Source organism: Otolemur garnettii, unplaced genomic scaffold (genome assembly GCF_000181295.1).
Source record: "Otolemur garnettii isolate 467f Iridium unplaced genomic scaffold, OtoGar3 scaffold00019, whole genome shotgun sequence".
In the NCBI taxonomy this organism is placed as follows: Eukaryota; Metazoa; Chordata; class Mammalia; order Primates; family Galagidae; genus Otolemur; species Otolemur garnettii.
The window spans coordinates 899,845-905,526 of NW_003852414.1; positions in this window are offsets into that span (position 1 = coordinate 899,845).

A 5,682-nucleotide genomic window follows, 5' to 3' on the forward strand; every position below is an offset into this window, starting at 1 on the left:
AAAAAAATATTTTCCCACTCAACAATGAAAAGCACAAAAATTTCAATATGTTTCTAAAGTATTAAAATTTGCTAAACATTTGACATTCATTTATATATATGTTTTTTTTTTTCCTGGAAATTCTCTTGTGACTCTTGATTGCCCATTAATAATCTCTACATGCCCAGGCTGGGCTTGCAGGAGTTGGTAACCAACTTCTTGCTGGTAACCTGCTCCTTCTTGGAATGTATCCACCACAGGTGTGTACGGGTCACTCTGAAAGAAAGGTGCATCACCACTGAGAGAAGATGCTTGGGCAGACTTCATACCGCCCCCTGCTGGCATTTATTTTGACATGTGGGGCTATAACCCAAAGCACGCAGGGATTAGAGATGTCATTGTATGTCAGCTATAAGACAGGATAGAACAAAAACTCTATTTTTTTGTTCTATCCTGTCTTATACATATAGTATAAGTACATATAGCATCATTTGTCTGATGTGACACTTCCAGAAGGGAAGATGCCCCAGTCATATCAAACAATCGCCTTTTCAGGTAGGCTTTCCTTTGCCCACTCAAGTTGACAGCAGTTCTTACGGAGGGATTTCACCAACTGCAAAACATTACTTCTTGCAAGAGAGCAATTCCTCTTCCCCACAAACAGGTAAATGTTGCTGTGAATAGGTAGATGAAACTATCCGAAATTACTGGAGTCCCAGAGAAGCAGAAGCAAGAGGATTAGAACAGATAGCACCACCAATTCAAGTCCAAACCACAAGGAGACCAGTGTCCAAATGGTTACACCCACCCCAACTTTGAATGCTAAAAAGTATGGACCAGATATACTTTTTTAAAGAACAACCAATTTCAAACAGTATGCTCATACAAAAAAGTAAACAATAAAATTCCTGCTAAGCAGTCAGCAGAGTATTAAAGAAAAGATCCTTCCAGAACACAGAAAGGGCATCATAATACACTGTTACACTTGCTGAACATTTACTCCATTCCAAGGAAGTCGCTCGATACTTCACAGATGTCGTCTCATTCAGCCCTTTAACTAAAAATAAGAACACTGAGCTCAGAGAGCTAATGTTTACTCCATGCAATCATATAACAAGGAAGTGGCAGAAGAGTCAAACTCTTCTTACCTGGATGCTAAGGGTCTCACGCTCTCCTAATGTGCATTCTGTGGATGTGATCACACAGGTTAGGCTGCATGGCAGACATATAGGAGCACCCTCCCAACGTTTTACTGTAGCTATGGAGAAACAGCATAGGGTTTGGAATTTGAAAATATTCTATGAAATCTATTTCTGCAAAATTCCCACTTCTTAGTTCCAGACCATATAAAATGGTTGCCTTCTTTGTTTTCTTGTGAACACTCGGAAAGCAAAGTTTGCAGGTAATAAATAATTTGAAAAGTTGGTGCCTGACTTATACAGCTGATGCAAAGTAGAATTTTAGCACTTCTGATTTTGTAGAAAGGGAGTGGATGATCACAGATTGAGATCTAAATATGTTGTTAATTTTAATGCCTTTTTTTCATTTCAGAGAATACCATTGGATCACAGAAATCAGGTGAACTTCATTATTGATCAACAAAACATACGCTGACTATGGTTAAAATTGAGACGAATTAAATTTAACAAAGTTCATGAATCAGACAGTCCCACCAAGCAGAATAGGTTCAGCGAAATTCTGGTGCCCTGACCAATTTGGAGGGGATTTATGGACAGAACATGGAAGTGGGGTTCAGAAACGACTAGATCCGTTACAGCTTGGCATTTGCCTTATTTGAACAGTTGGCCACCTTTGATCATCTGAAGCAGTGATCGGTACAAGAAAAGGTTGCAGTCTGTTTACATGTCTAGTTAGATTACAGTTCACTAGGTACAGAGGAACCTTTAGGCTGAACTTCAAATATGTAAGGAGGCAGCTTTAGGCTAAACTTGATTGAACGCTGCATTTAGCTTCCCTGCTCAGCCCTGGATGATCTGTCATAACTAACTCTTAACTACTGAAAATGTCAAGGCTTATGAATTTCATGTTACTCTCCTCTTGCTATCTTAAAAGTGAAACCATTTTTTAAATATACTTGCAAGTGGTAACAAGATTTGCAAATAAATATTGCAAGTTTTAAAGATAGTAGTGATACCAAGAAATGGGAACTGTCTGAATCAGCCAAATGAGATGTCTGGTGTGGATATGGAGACAGCCCCAGTGACCTTTCAGCAGGGAAATGAAACCATCACTTTGGGCACGAGGACATTTGGAACCACAAGGGATAAGAAACACCGCCAGGCTTACTTTAAAAACAAGTCATATTATTTCAAGGAATAACATGAGTAGAAACCTTGATATTTACTGTGCATAGGCAATAATTATGATACCTTAAGCAATAGCTAATAAATGGTCTTTATGAATTATCTTTCTTGCAGGAAGTTTAAAGTAAAGTATTGATGTTCTGAAGAAAAATCAAGAGATTATTCACAAGTGGAATAAGAAAAGAAAAGAGAGAGGGAGATCTCGGATAGAGCCAACACAATGTAGGGCGCGGCCAAGTTAAAATTTAAAAATTCTTGAGGTTTGTTTGATGACCAATTTTAGAATCACCTTGAAAGACGAAATTTATGAAATAAGAGAAAATTAAAGTTCTCTGTTTTAGATATAAAAAGTAATTTCTTTTGGCAAAACGTGATAGGAAAACTAAAGAAAAAGGGTAACCTTCCTTATACAACATTGTCAAATAAATGCATTTTATGATGTTCAAGAACCAAATTGAATATGTTGGGAGACTTTAGGCATCAGGTAAATTAATTTATAGTATTTTTTTAATTTATTTACTATACTTATAATGATTTTATCTATGAAGTTATATTCACTGAAAATATTTATATTTTTTAATTTTAGCAAGAGATGTACCTATGTGAGTTATATTTTCATCTAATACTATTAACTTGAGGAATGTACAGATGTCTGCAGGGATAATGAAAAATTAACAAGAGTCATAGTTTACACCAAGGCCACAGAAAACCCTGCTTTGGCCAGTGACTATACTGCAGGGCTCCAGAACACTTCTCTCAAATCGTTTTGTCCATATTTTTCAGTTTGTTCACTAAGGTGATAAAACCAGAAAATGTTCTTAAAAGAACAATAAAAAAATACCAGTTTGACTATTTGTTCCTTAGAAAAATCGAATGAAAATGAAAAGATACTGTCAACACTTTCTCTGCTACATATATTCTGTTAAAGTCAGGAAGAGGTGCTGAGCAGAATTTTTTATTTTTATTTCTTTTTAATTTTTTATTTTATTTATTTATTGATTTGCAGTTTTGGGCTGGGGGCTGGGTTTGAACCCACCACCTCCAGCATATCGGGCTGGGGGCCCTACTCCTTTGAGCCACAGGCGCCGCCCTGCTGATCAGAATTTTAAAACACAAGTTTAGTTTTTATTTTTCTTTGTAGAAGGTAAGGATATATTTTTTTAAGGGAATAAGATCCTGGCAAATATACTTGTGGACCCCAAGTTGGCTTGTATACTAGATGTATTCCTAAGGCTGAGTGCTCTATGTCAAGGTAAACCTACAGATGCTTCACCTACCCATGACTAGATTGCTCCAGAGATGATAACTGGGGGAAGAAATTTGACCTTAGGGATTATGAATCATTGGAGACTCTTGATGTGATGTCTGTTAAAATGTTTATAGTAAGGGCTGTACCTGTGGCTCAAGGAGTAGGGCACTGACCCTATATGCCAGAGGTGGCGGGTTCAAACTTGGCCCTGGCCAAAAAACTGCAAAAAAAAAAAAAGTTTGTATTAAAATTTTTAAAAATAAAATAAAAACCACCTTTCATGACTGAAAAAAATATGAATGAGTTACTTTCCAGACACATTTGTAGAATCTGAAAGATGTATCAGGGACTTTTGCAGTAAAGGCCCCTCAAGTTGGGCATATAACACAAGTGACCTAAGAGATGCAGCTCATGCATTTCCTCAGCAGGGGCCTTAAAACACCAAGAGGCAGGAAGGCACGAAACTCAAATGCCCTCAGATAGACATAAATTAGTGAGCCAGAGGACATGTGAGAGAATGCCTGCCCTGAGCCTTCACCTTTCCCCAGAGGTGGGAAAGGAGCTGGATTTCGTCCCCTGATCACCAGTCTGTGGCTCCTGCATTCCCATATTCCCCTAGCCTGACAGCATTTTGGGCGTCTCTCCTTTGTCATTATTCTGACTTAGAAAGTATCAGAGAATATTTGCCATTTGCACTACCTCGTATGTAAGTCAACGTTCTTAAAATGCGACACCAAGATAAGACAGAATCCGTTCAGGCATTGACCTGTTACTCAGAATTAGTTTCATGTATTAAGGTATGATTTTCTGAAATTGCAAATGAAATATGTATTGAAATACATTATCTTTTAAAAACGACATTTCAATGAATTGAATTCAAATTGATCACTGTTCACTCGTTATCCAAGAAGAAAATTTAGTTTTGACTTATTTTGTCTTTCTGAAGGTAATCATTTGAAATGTTATTTCAATGAATGAAATACCATTATGCTTTTGAGTAGTGAACAAAATGACTGTGTTTTTAAACAATCAAGTGCCGTCAATGACATGTAAATTTGTATAACATTAGTGATCTTCCTCTCATTTCTCTATAGAACTTTAGAGGAAATGTTTGAGAAAATAGCAGAACCCCATTCTGACCCAAGGCCCCGGAGCAGGTAAAGCCCAAGCAAGAACCAGACTAAATATGAGAATATTTATGATGGAATGGGTTCTGAGAGGTAATAAAGAAATAACACGTTAAGTTAATTGATGACTCTATACTGAACCTCAGAGACAAAGCATTCTATAATAGTCATACTCTTAGTTGACAATGTGAATGTTACTTTCTTTGCATTACTATTATTATTATTGCTTAATACTTCATTGCAGCAATTGTCTGATTTCTTTTTTGAATGCATTTTTTCTTCATTCATTCTTTACAAGGTTTATGTTTCTAGTCCTTATCTTAAACATTGTTACTGCTGGTAAATTTTAAGCCTTTTTAATTCTGTGAAGGATAGAACTCCGCAAAATGAGTCAGGATTTGATCACGTAGCAATGATTACAAAACCGACTCATGGACCATCACGCAACAGTGAAGGCAATAGTGGAAACCTAATAATCACATGTATATGTAAAAATAAAAAATAAAACAAATAACACTTTCCAGAATTGATGTGATCCTTCATACTCATTGGAATCATGTAATAAAATCCTGTACTACTTCTTTCAAAGAATAAATCAAAGTATATTTAAAAGAATCCTTCATTTGGCCCCAAGATTTCTTTTTGATAAGATACCACCAGTCTAGAATTCTTCCTGAAAGAATTCTTAGCTGCAATGAAAATAAAATCTCTATGAATACACTTAACCAAGGAGAAGAAGGACTTCTACAAGGAGAACTACAAAACACTGATGGAAGAAATCACAGATGACAAAACAATGGAAAAATAGCTATGCTCATGGATTGGAAGAATCAACAGTGCTAAAATGTCCATATTACACAAAGTGAATTACAGATTCAAAACAATTTCCCCTCAAAATACCAACATCATTTTTCACATATTTTAACATTTGTAATGTTATTTCAATGAATGAAATACTATTACACTTTCGAGTAGTATGTTCATATGGAACAAAAAAAAATAT